At 39.0% G+C, this 13,697-nt stretch overlaps 1 protein-coding gene across 1 annotated transcript in view; it reads right to left on the bottom strand.

Annotated features, from left to right (window-relative positions):
• LOC108101377 overlaps window positions 1-12,844 on the bottom strand; it is a 49,339-nt gene extending 36,495 nt beyond the window's left edge. Inside the window, 2 exon segments of the mRNA XM_043208645.1 lie at window positions 977-1,021; window positions 11,869-12,844. The gene's annotated coding sequence lies outside the window, so the exon portion shown is untranslated.
• Between the last annotated feature and the right edge of the window lie 853 nt (window positions 12,845-13,697).

The raw sequence follows: 13,697 nt of genomic DNA, 5'->3' as shown, positions 1-13,697 counted from the left end.
TCATCGCTTTCTGGCAATTTTTATAATTGAAAAGTGTTTGCTAACCTTTTATTCACGTGGAAACCATAAAATTTGCCAAGCAAATTTCGAAAAACAAAATCTTTGAGAAGGTTTTCTCAAGGCTAGCCTTCAACCCAAGAAGTCAACCAGCCAAGGCGTCACATAAAACTTTCACAGCTTTTCACCCCGGAAAGGTCGACTAATCTTTCCCCAGAGAGACCTTTCGACCCCCTTTGTCTACGCCCCTCCCCTGGGCCTCCTATGACGAGCATGCTCGGGTCACTTTCGCCCTGCCAATGACATGTGATTTCAACTAATGACAGCTTTTCGGGGCGTTTGTCATCGCAACAACAACAGCAGCAGCAGAAACTCGGGGCCCCAAAACCAGATTCCGACCCAAATAACAGACTGGGGGACAGACAGTCGGTAACAAGCTTAAAATTTAATGAAATTTTCATTTGATGGCCCGAATTTCTTTTCGAGCCCATAATAATCCAATGTGTGTGCCGGCCTGCAGCACATGGCGTATGATTAATGTGGCAGAGTGGGCCAGAAAAAAGGATGCCGGAAAGTTGAGCCTGTCAATTAGTTGAACTTTTGCCAAATATTCAAAACAAAAACTGGCAAATTGCTTAACTTGCACAGATGAAAGCACACAGACAAGTATTTTACATGTTTCGTTTGTTTTCAAGAGGAAAATGCTTTGAAATGTGCCAGCATCAGCATTTAAAAGGGATTTTCTTTTCTTCCTTCGGCATTTGCTCTTTTCCTTTTTCCTTTACTTTATTCTGTACACCTCTCTTTTTGTGGTGTCAATATGTATTTTTGATTAGCTACAATTTCGACTGAGTTTCTGGGTCGTGCCTTTTGACTGCCAACCCAAATAAAACTTGGAATTTGCATATGCATTCAATTTTTAATGAGCTTTTAAGGGGAACATAACACATACGTAATGGGAGCACAAATTTACACTTACCGATATGTAAAGTAAAGCGTTCCTCGTTGGTTTTGAACATGTCAACTGAAAATATAATAGTAAAAGCATATAATTATTATAAGCTTCAAGACTAGCTCATTTGAAGATAGGTTAAAAAAGTTTTGTTTTGTATTTTTTCGATTGGATATTTACATAACTATTTTTCCTATTTTCCTTTCATTAAATTTTCTGCTAGCCATGGGTTAAATGAAAACGTTCTGAACACTTAGCGCCAATGGCCCAGATATCGTTTGCTCGCTGATGCATTAAGTGATGCACTTCACACCACACTCACACCAACTCACTTATACAAGCATACAAGCATACATGCATACAATTTTGCGACACCCTCTTAGTGGAACTTTCATCGGCGACAAGCGCTCCTCTTCTATTGACCCTAAACGCAGGCGCAATTGGTCGCTTGACTGATTGATTGATTGACTGATGGCTGGTTGGCCAAATGGTTGATTGGATGCATCAATTCGAATCGGGATTTAGTTGTCAAGTGGGTCGCACACTCACACACTGACAGATCATTATGCTGGACGACATTATACGTAGCATACATTATGGGGCAAAGGAAGCATACTATTTTATGATAAATTGTATATATTGGTTTAATATAAAAGGAAGGTGGTTTCTTATAACCGAGACTAATACATTTATAGTTTTTTTACTGTTTGCTTTAACTTTCGAATTTAAATACATCTTCAATGATCTAATTTACTGACATTTGTTGACTCATTTTGTAATGCTGCCCTTTTCCAGTCTCGTTCTTTTGCTTATTTTTGGTCAGCGAGTCAAGGAAACAATCGCGACCTAAAAGGCGACCTTTTGTTTGGCTCTTCGCCACAGAGTTTTATCCTTACTTACTCGTCCTTGTGGCTGCCCATCCTCTGCAGCAATTTTAATGGCTTGTCTTGGAATACAATTGGCTGCTGTTGTTTTGCTGGCTTCCCACCCACAATGTTGGCCTAATTAGCAGCTCAAAGAGAATGGCCATTTCCCATTTCCCACAGTCACAGTCGGAGTCACACTTGCACATTCACACACACAGAGACAACCACCAACCACTCACATGAGCATTAAGGATAAGCCAAATGTTGGCTTGCATTTATCACGCATACGCCGTGTCGGCCAAAAAACCACTTTGTGTGGCAAGAGCCTGAAAGTGGCAAGACACGGGGAGGGGCGAATACGTTGGGAGGGCGACTAAAAATGTAATTTTGGCATTAGTCGAGGTTGGCAAACATAAAATTACCTTGATTAGAAACTCAAATGTGGCTCATGCCGAATAAACGAGGGGAAAGAAGAGAGATATGCCACGGGGAACTGGCGATTGCCACGTGGCCATATACATATATCAGCGCCGACCTAAGCCCAAAACGACTTTGGCCCATGCCAGAAACCCCCGCGCCACCCAAACCACCCCCTCAGCCTCTTTTGGGCCAGCCCCAAGCCCATATATTAGCGTACACCTGTGTGCCAAAAAGGGGAGGCTGCGGGGAAATGGGAATAAAGCCAGGCCCAAATGATGCTGCGTTGGGTGTTGGCCACCATCTGAGGAATGGCTGAGGTTTTCGACCGGGCGCCTCTGTTCCGAAGGGTGGGAGTGGAGTGCGAGTGGGGGTGGGAGTGGGAGTGCTTTGTGGTGTGAAGACCCACATTCGTGCAACGCCTGTTACCTTGAGGCGAGCCAAGTCGCAATAAAAACCAAGCGTCACACATAAAAAGGCAAAGCGGAGGAGATATGGCAAAGGAAAGCTCTTAAAAGTGGAACAAGAAAGTGCACTATAAGGTATAAAATTTAAAAATGAGCGAGTCAAAAAAAAAAGCAAATCATATGAGGGTGCTTAAAAATAAACCTACAAAATTTAAGGCTGAAGAAAAAGCTTGCAATATTAAAAATTAAATGTATTAACAATATTTTAAATACATAAGTTAATTAAACATATCATTGATATTATCTCTCTAAACTTAAATTTAATTATTTTTTATTATTTTTTATATATATTCTTAAGAAATTCAAAAATATTCCATTCCCTAACAAAGGAATACCTGCATATAAAGGCACGAACTGTGCAAACTGCTGAGGCATCTTCTTTTCTTTTCCCTCGCTCTTTCCCACTTTCCGTTTCGTATCAATTACATAGCATATGTACGTGTGTGTGTGTGTGTTTAACGTTTAGTTTTTATGTTTTGCCATAACAAACACAAAAGTGGGCGGGTGAGAAAGGTGGGCGGTGGGCGGAGGGAGATGGAAGGTGGAAGGGAAGTTCCCGCAGACACAGAAGGCTAATCAACGAAATTGCTGCAGCCTTTTAGGCGACTAAACCAGGGAATGTGGGCAACATATGGCGGGCATAACTGAACCTTCGAACTGAGCCCTCCGTTCGACACTTGGTGTCGTGATTGGAGGGCGTGGCATGATTGATGAACCATTGAATGACCCCTGGAGTGCTGCAGTAAATCCGCCCACTTGTCCACGACTTTGTTCCCTGCCGGCGAACTTTGAATGAAACGAGTGTTATAAACTTTTCGCCACCCCATAATCTCCTTTCGCAACATTGAAAAAATTTGCAATGCAGCATGAAAGGTGGAACACAAAAGCGCCGACGATAAAGTTTCGTTCGTTGCTCTTCTTTTTTTTTTATCCACCAGCAGCTAAAAATTAAAATGAAGCTAAGCAGCAGCTGCAGCAGTTTGCATAGCCGGGATTCTATCGCCATTCGGGGAATGGCATTAACAAACTTTCGGGTCAGCTGGAAGGCTAGAAGGCAAAGTTGCCGGCATTCAAGGTGAGTCAATCAACAAAAGGATTTCACCAAGTTGCAGCTGCCTCTATTCAGGGCGTTTTTCTGGGCGGGTTTATTTACCGTTCATTTAAGAGTTTAAATATAAGAGCTGAGTCCACAAAATGTACAGTTTATTGGTGTTGCCTTTGAAAATAGAAAAGACAGTTTTAAATTGGAAAGATTTTAGAAAGGGAGAACAAGTTATACAAAAAGTGTTAAGAATTTAATTTATATTTCTTAAATTTGTATATTACTTATTATTTATTTATTTATATTATATACATATATTAGATATTCTATTATATTATTATTATTATGGTATACTATAGTGAATTATTTTGTTATTTCTTTGTATATTTATTTGTTTATTAGTCACCATCTGTTGCTTTCCTTGCAAAGAAATGAATTAGACCTCAACCCAACCCCCTAAACGAGTTACTTAAGGGTTCTTTTTCCTTTTGATACAGATCAAACATATGTTCTCATTGAAGGACACTTTCAATATGAGCCGAAACCCTCGACAGCGCCAATCAACATCGCTATGAGCCGGCAAACAAAGCACTTGAAGAGCTTGAAATTCGCTTTGCTTTGTCATTAGGCGACAAGTCGAAAGGACATACTTGAGCGAGTATAGACGTACTTTCTGAATGGATGTGGGACCATATTCAAAACACGCAACACTTGTCAGCAGCAGGCGTCGGCAATCATTCAACATGAACACACACGACACACTCAGTACGAAAAAAACAATGAACTGCACAGAAAAAAATATTGCTTTTGATTTGTAAATAGGTTGTATAACAAGGGAAATCTTTTTAACTTGGAGACGACAAAAAGACTTATAAATTTACTACGCAACACCTCTAAAATTTTATTTATAAAACTTTATGAATTAAGGTATAATTTAGGTATCAACCTAAATAAACGTTTTCCTTCTCAAAAATAATTTGGACTTTCAATAATCGATTGAATTAAATTAATCAATATTTTTGTAAGCAATAACCGTATTGTTATATAGTTTTTTTTTCCAATAAGTAAGCTGCCATTTCGACGAATTCCTAGTCTTAAATGAGTATTTATTTCTGTGTGCCTATGAGTTCGAGTGAAGGGGATATATTTTGGTCCTTGGCTTTGGGCTGCGTTTTTCTCGTTTTCCCGGGCTGTCATCATTAAAGCATCTTCATCGCAGTGGCTGCTTTTGTTGCTCCTGTTGCTTACGACTTTTAGTTGCCGCTCGAAGGCATTTGGCACATGATTTTAGTCCTTTGAGCAGTTAACAGCAGTCCTTAACACTCATTCCCCCACTAATATATTTCGGTGTGCACGTTCACGCCTTAACACCTGCAATGACTTTGTTGACAGCCGAGTGTGTTCGTTCAGGTTTCTAAAAGATGAGGGAATTGAGGAAGAACCAGTCGATTGTGATTTATGCCATTTATGTGACTAAACAGAGCGCTTTTTAGTCACAGCAGCTGATAACCCCTTACTCAGTTTATTTCTATTAGGGAATAAATTAAACTTTTATATCTTATATATAAAAATGAATCGCAATTTATTATAAACATAATAATAATTTAAGTACAAGCTCACATATCAAGGCTTAAGAATCGTTTATTTTCAGTTCTAAAAATATTATAAACTGATTGCGATTGCATTGAGAAATTTTATATTAATATATTTATCTTCTTCTTATTTTCTTTTTTATCTACTCCTATTCCTATTTCAAAACTTCTTCAAATTTCTTTACCTAAAATTAATACCAAGCGACTTAAATCAATTTTCATCTATCAGACCGAAGGAAAATAACTGAAAAGGAATGCTGTACGAAAAATATCCAATATAAATTTGCAATCTACCCAAGGAGTTTCTTCCTTAGCAAGGCTAAGGATTTTCTACAAGTATTGAAACTGTCTTGAAGACATTATATTTATTTTAATCACTTATTTATCGCTGTTTCGAATTCCAATTGCAGAGCCCGAGCATTTGCATAGCCTACTTGTGAGCGCAATTGGAGAACAAAGGCAAACAATTGTTTTGAGGTCGGCTCTGAATTGCCTGGACTAAACCCTTGAGTCTGTTTGTATTGGTGTTCGCTTGTTTGCTGTGTGGCTTGCACTTCACTTAATTGAATCAGTGTGATTGACATGTCTTCTCTGCATATATGAATAGGCTCCGAATGGAATGGGATGCCATGGCATAGTACGAATGTGTGTGTGTGCTTGGAGATGATCTCTGGCCAGATTTGTGGGGGAGTGCAGGAGTGTCCTTTGTGCACCGGTCACAATGTTCATCAATTATTAACTGAAAAGAACCCGAAGAGAGAAACGATGGCTGGGGCACAAGCAGGAAAAGCAATAAATCTAAACAAAAGGCCTTCGGGCAGAAGTCGAATGAATCGGGAGTGGGTAACAAGGACGTGGTCGTAGATTATGCCCATGAATTCAGGAACTGGAAAGTCTGGTTTATGGCTACCTTTCTCCTATATTTTCCCTTCGGCACAACAGAGGGCAAAGGCCAATGAATTGGCTTTAGATTTTTGGTTCATTGCCTGCACTAGCTGGATTCTGGTTTATATGGCCAAGAAACAGCAAACTTCTACATTGTTTCTCCTCTCAGTTCCAAATTGGTTGGGGCAAAAAGCGAAAAGTTAAGACCAACTAACAGGCGCTGGCAAAAACTACAAGTTAGCACTTTTTTGGTAGCTCAAAAAAGGCAATTTCCACAGGAGCTCGGGGTGAAAAGTGGCAGTGTTGAAGCCTTGTACAAATACAATTTAAGTAAAACAAGCTTGGCAACAAAGTTTGTGCAGTGGAAAATGTACGCTTCCCTTGCTTCGATTCTTTTTTTTTTGTTTTTTGGTGCTCGCTCTGCATTTTTGCCTTCAGATGCAGTCACATGTGCATTGGAAATGTGAGGGGGAAAGGGGGTGAGAAAGCCAGGGAAAGGGAGGTAAAGTGTGAAAAGGGACGGAGAAGAAGTGAAAGGAAGGATCAAAACGAGGAGAAAGCCAGGAGGACAAAAGCGCAGAAGAAAAGCGCTTGCCAAGGAAAACTCATTGATTGCAACACGTAGACAAGAGAGAGAAGGGCACCGAGATAGAAGGGCAAAATGGGAGAGGGTGGCGGCGTGGAAATGGGTGGGAAAAGGGGGCGTGGATGTGGGTGGGCGTTCAAAGGCGTTCGCATGGCAAACATAAGTCGCACACTCAAATCAATAGCTTTGACAGCTTGGCATTGTTTGAAAAACGAACCAAAAGAGTCAAGCCAAGAAAGGAAGGTTGATCGAATAAGAGATATACAAGTGCAGGGGCGTGCTGAAGGGGGTTACCAAGGGGGTTGGGATGACCTGCTTGTGTGTGTGTGTGTTTGTGTGCCAATTGCATTCATTTGACTTGACTTGGCTGCCAATTGTCTCGATCCAATGGAAATTTTCTGCCAGACGTCATTGGAAAATCGAAAACCAACATAAAACTAACAAACCAAATGGAAAATCAAATTTGAAATGCGAAAGAGCTTCTTGCAATTTGTAAATGTTTTAAATCATTACTGTTAAGGGATTTTGCGTGTACAAATTAAATTGGAAAAAGTATTTCCCCAAGAGAAATAGAAATAAATGGTAAAATGTATAAAACAATGCAGAAGAATATTTTTCTGTGAAATAAATTACTAAAATTACGAGAACGATTTCAATTCACAATTGTTTCATAATTGTGCAAAATGCTGCCATCAAGCACGTGCTTTTCTGTAGATTTTCCCCAGCATCTGGCACAGGAAAAATAAATAAATAAATAAAATAAAATGAGTAATGCAAAATTAAAGAGACAGCAGGCAATGAGAGAATGGGCAAAGAAAAGAGAACAAAAGTTGTTCAAGGATTGCAAATTGCAATTACAAAAGGCAACAAAAGCAACAACAACGAAATCGGCTAAAGCTGCCAGACGGGCCAACAACAACAAAAACAGCAGCAACAACAATAAAAGAAACAGCCATCACATCAACAATAAAATGGCAAAGTAAAAAGATAAAAACTACCTTGGCCCAGTATTGAAAGCGCCTATAAAACTCATCGCCTGTGTGAGTGGGCGTGTCTTGTATGTAGATACCCGTGCATTGGCTATAGATATATAGACACTCGTGCAGGGACCAACTGATTTTGCAGCAGAAGCAACAATAAATGTCACTGCACACCGATGAACAACCCCTCCACCCCCTTCCACCCACCTTCATGTGGCACCCCGCCCCCTCAACCATCAAGTGGCAAAAGTGCATTGAAGACGTGACCAAGTCGCCAAAAAAAAAAGTATACTACCAAGACAACTTTCGTTTCATTTCAGTTTCAGTGCAACGTGGCGTATGGTTATTATAGTTCTGCTGCACGGCAAAATATTGGGAAGTTAGTTTTGTTATTAAATATTTTAATGGGGATACAAAAAACAAGATAATCAAATTGTATATTTAACAAGTTAAAAAATCTCACCGATTATTTTTCTTTGAATTGCAAAATATAATTTTCCATTAAGCAAATCATTTATATGTTAAGAAACGAATAAATCAAATTTTCATAATGCAAATCGTTTCTATGTTAAGAATTAAATTATTATAAAACGTGTATTGTTAGGTACTGACTCATATATAATTATGAATTCTTTTTGGAAAAAACAAAGCTTTAAACTGTTTTTCCCCCAGTGTGGCAGCATAAAATTGAAGAGCTCCCAATACGAGCAGAAGGCGGGCTGATCGGGGTGTTCAACAGTCTTATCAGTGACAAAGTTTGCCCAAGTCAAGCACTCGACATATTTGTCGACCGAAGATTGGACGAGACACTAGCCGTGTGCTGCACAGAAAAGTGCAAAAAAAAAAGAAAAATAAAAGAAGAGAAATAAGGGAAAACCTGGCCAACCTCAATGCTGTCGCTGCAGAGTGATAAGACACACACACACACACACAGACACACACACTGTGCAAATTGGCCAAGTCATAAAGGCGAACTCAATTTGCTGTTGATCACGTTTTTTATATTTTTTGTTTTAGCCATTTTCCGCAGCAGAGCTAGTAGTGCAACAATGGAAATCTTTTTATTACCAAAGAAGTGGAGCAGCCAAATGAAAGAGCAAAGCTAAAGGAAACACAATTAAAATTATTTATTAGCGAGCCGACAACAGAAATCGGGCAAAAAAGCAGAAGAAGGGACGATGGGAGGCTGAATTTTGGATGATGGCTAGGCAGCGAGAACTGGCGCACATTTGGCCATGTCTTTTTGGCCAGATGCCAACCATAACAGAGCGGCAACAATGCGACCAACTTTCGTATGGTACGCCCAGCCCATTCTGTTGCCTTTTTGGCTTCTTGGTCTAGAGCTTATTTATGTGCGTTGGCTGCAAAATATGGCGCAGAAAATATTTTCTTCTATTGCCAGCTTTTCATCCTCCGCTCTTGTTTTTTTTTTACTCAGCTTCTTGTGTATTTTTCTTTTTTTTTTTGTGGCTTATTTACTGCACAAGCAGTCGAGGCTAATTGGGTGGGCCAGCGCGGGTTGGTGCGGAAAAATAAATGCATTCTGCATTTCCAACCATGTTTATGACTGGGAAATATTTGTTGACCAGTGCCTGATTTCAGTGGCAGGTTTTGATATCTTGAAGTTATCGTCATTGGACCGGAATAGCGGCACCTTCGCAATTTACTTGCTAATATTTTCTTCCACTTTGCCAATTAATTATAGACTATTTATTTTCAAGGAGAATTTTGCGTTTCTCTCATTTGTGGCATACTTTGCGGAGTTGCCATGATAAGAAAATGCACTTTTAACTATTATTTGACATGACAAGGTGCATAATTTATGGAAATTGCCAAGTCTTGAGAAGCAGATAAAAAGAAAAGTTCGCAACAGCATATTAAATTATATTAAAAGGTTCCTCGCTTTCTCTAAATGAAATAAATAAATTTAGATTTAACGATAAGCGCAAATCTGTAAATAGCTTTTCTTTCTAAAAAAACTATTAAAAATGTTATGACACTAATTTATTATTTTGAAAATTTAAAACATCCCTTAACAAAGTTTAATCTTATTCACTTAGAATCAGGCATTTTTCATCATCGAGAAATCCAGAAACCTCGGCTCTTGACCGACTACTCAAAGTGCATTGCAATCGTAATAGCTGCGGCTTCTTCGTCGATTCAGCCCCAGCAATTCTTATCAGCAGAAGAGAAACAAGAAGCCAGAAGAACGAAGAATGTTGAGCCAAAAAGTTTAAGTAGGCAGTGATAAAGTCGAGTCAGTGAACTCGATCTCAACAGAAGCACACATCGCCGACACCTTATCAACAATTCGTATTATTTGCTTAATTTTTTTTTTTTTGGGTGCTCCTCCCAAATGATTGCCAAAATTCTTTGTAAGTTAAGGAAGAGGGAAATGTTGATTGACAAATCGTGGGAAAGGTTGCAGAACGATATTGAAAAGTTACGTATAGATTTATATCTAAGGAGGAAGGGCAAGGCAGGACAAGACTAGGGTTCAATTACCTGGTTGCGAAAAGGTAAACGAGCCAGATAATAGATTCTGCGAAGTGAATAAACTCATTTCTCTGCTGCACTCGCTTCACATCATTTACCCTGATGTATTACCTCTCCCGAAAACAGATTTGCTAATTAAATGCCAGCCATATATATGCCGTATTTCCAACAAAAATTAATTAAGGAATTGTCACATCAATCAGGTTGCAAATTATGGCTCTCGTCTTTCCGTTTTTCTTTTCGTCGTGCACAAGAATTTTTAAATAAACAAATAAAATGCAGAGAATAGATTTATGTCCGAGTGCAGGGAAATTTATGACAGATGTAAAAAATGTCCCCCGGTTTTATAATTTTTTCCCCTTTCGGTTTTATGAATGACGTTTTTACCGGTGGCTGAAGAATGGGATTTGCTATTGAGACCCGAGAACCGAGAACTGAGAACTGAGACTGACCAGCTGCCGTTGGCCATATCCATGGCCCTGACTGACACTTCCACTTGTAAGGAAAACGAAAAAAATAAGGGGAAAATAAGAGTGCAGAAAACACTTGCGCTGATAATGAGAAAAGTTTCGCCTTTTTGTTCTGCCTATTTTTTGTTGTTCTTTCTTGCGATTCTTGCTTTTGTTTTGACGATGATCCTTGGTCTGGTAATGAGATATGCACTCGGGGACTTTTGTTTACAGCACTTCGCCTTATAAGTATTGGGGGCTCTCAAGTGTTATTCTTTGTAAATATCGTACTCTCGACTGTGTCCAGGTGTTAGTGGTCCGTTTGAAATTGATTCGTTTTCACTGGAAAATCTGTGGCGCTCTTTTAGTTACCTAACCCCAGCTGCTTATGTTTTTCCAATTAACTCAAGCTAACAGTCGTTGGGAGACTTTCCTTTGAAAGGATGATCTTTTACAGCGTTAGAGTTTTCTTCCCAATTTAATAACAGCATTTTTTACTTTTTTTCCGTTTAAATTAACCAAAAACGAAGAAAATGAATTTGTGTTATTTCCACTGCTTGTAAAATGACAAAATTCGAAAATTTTATCAAATTGATGTTTTTTGTCTTTAAAAATAGATTTATATTGTAGCGGCGAGAAATATTTTTAAAAATATATATTTTTGATTTACAACATAATTTTTTGAAGGGAATCCAACAAATTCTTTTATTATATTTTAGGCACATAAACCAGTTTAGCAAAGGTAAGTTTTAAAAAATTGTTAATTTTATTAATGGTTTTTTACGTTTTTAAATTTGGTTTTAGATTTCTTTATAATATCACGGTATTTACAAAAAATCGTGATAACAAAATTATTGTTTTTGCGCTCAGCCTTTCTCAAGCGAAAATTTTTTTGGTAATTTCGGACACTTTGTATTTTCACATTCTTCAGAAAACATACGGCGATATTTTTTGTTTACACATTTTCATGGCCACTTGCTGGCTCACAAGCAGATTCTTACATTGGCCAACCTGTCGTATGCTTAATGACGTGTGCATAATATAAATATTTTGCGACGGCAATAAATGGATTTCTTTATACCAGCCACAATCTATTACTCAACAATCTCAGCGATCACAAACAGAAGTTGTTTACCAACCTTTGTGAAATTATTTCCTTTTGCCCTCCAGATCGATCGGCAATATATATATAGAATTCACTAGCACAGATATCCAAAATGGTGCTGAAGTATTCCAAAATGCAAAGTTCACGAAGTATCCAAGAATCAATTGGTTTTAACACTTTAACGCGGAACTAATGGATTCCGCTTCTTGTACTTCTGTTTCTTTTTTTTTTCTTTTTAGTATTCCAAAAAACGAAAATCCTTATAAAATGCACGAAATGCGAGTTGAATTCTCCTCTATCGTTTGGTTGTTTATGTTTTGGCAGAGATTTATAAATATTTTCGCACTACACTTTGACACTTTGCTTTTCCAGATTGAATATTTAACAAAATGCAGTTTTGTGTTGGGATTGGGGCAGCAAAATAAATTCCCAGTTGCCACTTGGTTGCGTTGTTGGATTTGTGTATATTTTTAGAGCACGCACTTTTTCTAAGTGAAATTCTTGTTTGTTTTGGCACTTTCGAGTTTTTACCCTTTGGGTTTTTTGGTTTATTTCTGTTTCGGCGGCATCTCTTTTTTGTGTGTTGCCGTCTATTTTAAGCAGTAAAAATATTCTGCGGTCAGCGATTTAAAAATAACAATAGCTCCACGAGCAGGAAAACCGAATGCACTTCTTGTTTCACAGTTTGAGAATTGGAATCGAAAATGGTTCTTATTCGAATATTGGGAATTTGCGTTGTTTTGATTTCACTTTGATTGCTGCGGGCGGTGTGTGTGTATGCGTTTTATGTTGTTTGTGCTAACGTTTCCACTTGAAGAACGCGATTGTGCTTTAGATTTTCAGCGATTTCGGAAGCGAGCTTCTTCGGCTGCTCAAGAGTCCATGCGACCGTTTCCGTTTAACCGCTGCGGCGTTCCAGTCACTTCGATGAACATCTTGTAACTGTTTTCTGTTTCTGTTTTCTGTTTTCTGGCTCTGCTGGCGAACAGCGCCCGACAGCGGCAGCCGCAGCCACAGCCACAGCTGCAGAGCACACAGGCGGTGGCCCCAGCACGGCCAAGAACCAGAGAGCGGGGCGGAGCGCTTAAGAGAGCGGCGGAAGAAGAAACGAAGCGAAGCATCCGCCGTGTGGTCGGTGTTGTGCGAAGAACGCAGATTCTCTGTTACACTGCCGAGCTGAGAGCCGACTGGCGACCAACGAAGCCACCCGAAGCGAAAAGTGCTCGGAAGGGGGGCGCGCGAAGAGAAAGAGAGCGAGAGCGCAAGAGAGTAACTGTCCAAGCCAAGCCCCACATTGCACCGCTGCTAACCGCCCTCTGTTAAGCGCTCTGTTAGCGCCAGCAGTTTGCTTTTTCGTCAGATAGAAGCCATATGTTCGCAAATTTCATGGCTAAATGCCCAATCTAATTGCCCAAAGAAGCCACAGAATGACATCGTCCGTTGAGACACCCCTCCTCCGCCCTTTGTCAAGGATGCAAGTTGATCAGAATAATACCAAGGTGGAATCCATGATTTAAGTGCTTGGAATAGAATATAGAATTTAGAATCCCACTAAAAGGCATCGATTACGCCTACTTCTTACCTTTTTGTATTTTCTGAATTTGAGAGATTTTCTTGTTTAATAAGGTTCATCTACTTATTTTTTTTTCTTTGGTTAATAACCAACATTTGAAGGTGGATGAATTCTAAATCAAAGTTGAGTTTATTCATAACTGCAAGCATTTCTATTCGAATAAATATTAAGTTTTCAAATTGTGCTTAATTTAGTCAAGGCTTTAGGCTAAATTGATTTGCAAGTAATTGTTGCTTATAAATATTGTAGTTTTCAATTTTTTTAAAAAAACTATAATAATTTCATAAATG

The sequence above is a fragment of the Drosophila ficusphila genome, unplaced genomic scaffold (genome assembly GCF_018152265.1).
Source record: "Drosophila ficusphila isolate 14025-0441.05 unplaced genomic scaffold, ASM1815226v1 contig_607, whole genome shotgun sequence".
In the NCBI taxonomy this organism is placed as follows: domain Eukaryota; kingdom Metazoa; phylum Arthropoda; class Insecta; order Diptera; family Drosophilidae; genus Drosophila; species Drosophila ficusphila.
This window is presented reverse-complemented; position numbering and strand designations above follow the sequence as displayed.